Here is a 442-nt window from a genome sequence, read left to right on the forward strand (position 1 = left end):
GGCATCTCTCGCTCAAGCGAGGCCCTCTCGCCCAAGCGACAATTCATCTTTAAATCTCAATTAAACTTAAGCCTTCCTCGCCCAAGCGAGGCCCCTTCTCACTCAAGCGAGACATCATTAAAATCCTGGATTTTTATTTTATTTTTTTTATTTTGCCAAAGCGAAAATTTTGCTCGCCCGGGCGAGAAAGTTCCAGAACTTCATCGAAATCCTGGGCTTTTTCGCCTAAGCGGGACCCTTGCTCGCCCAAGCGAGGATTTGTCGCCCGGACGAGGAGTTCCAGAACCCAAAACTTCCCCTCGCCCAGTCCTCGCCCAAGCGAGACTGTGCTCGCCCAAGCGACAGGGATTTGGAAAGAATACCAACTTTTTCCCTTTTCGATAACTGAAACACATTTAAACATAGTTTTTCAAACACCTGCACCCAGAAAAGTTTCCAACAA

The sequence above is a fragment of the Lupinus angustifolius genome, chromosome LG05 (genome assembly GCF_001865875.1).
Source record: "Lupinus angustifolius cultivar Tanjil chromosome LG05, LupAngTanjil_v1.0, whole genome shotgun sequence".
NCBI classification, from domain to species: domain Eukaryota; kingdom Viridiplantae; phylum Streptophyta; class Magnoliopsida; order Fabales; family Fabaceae; genus Lupinus; species Lupinus angustifolius.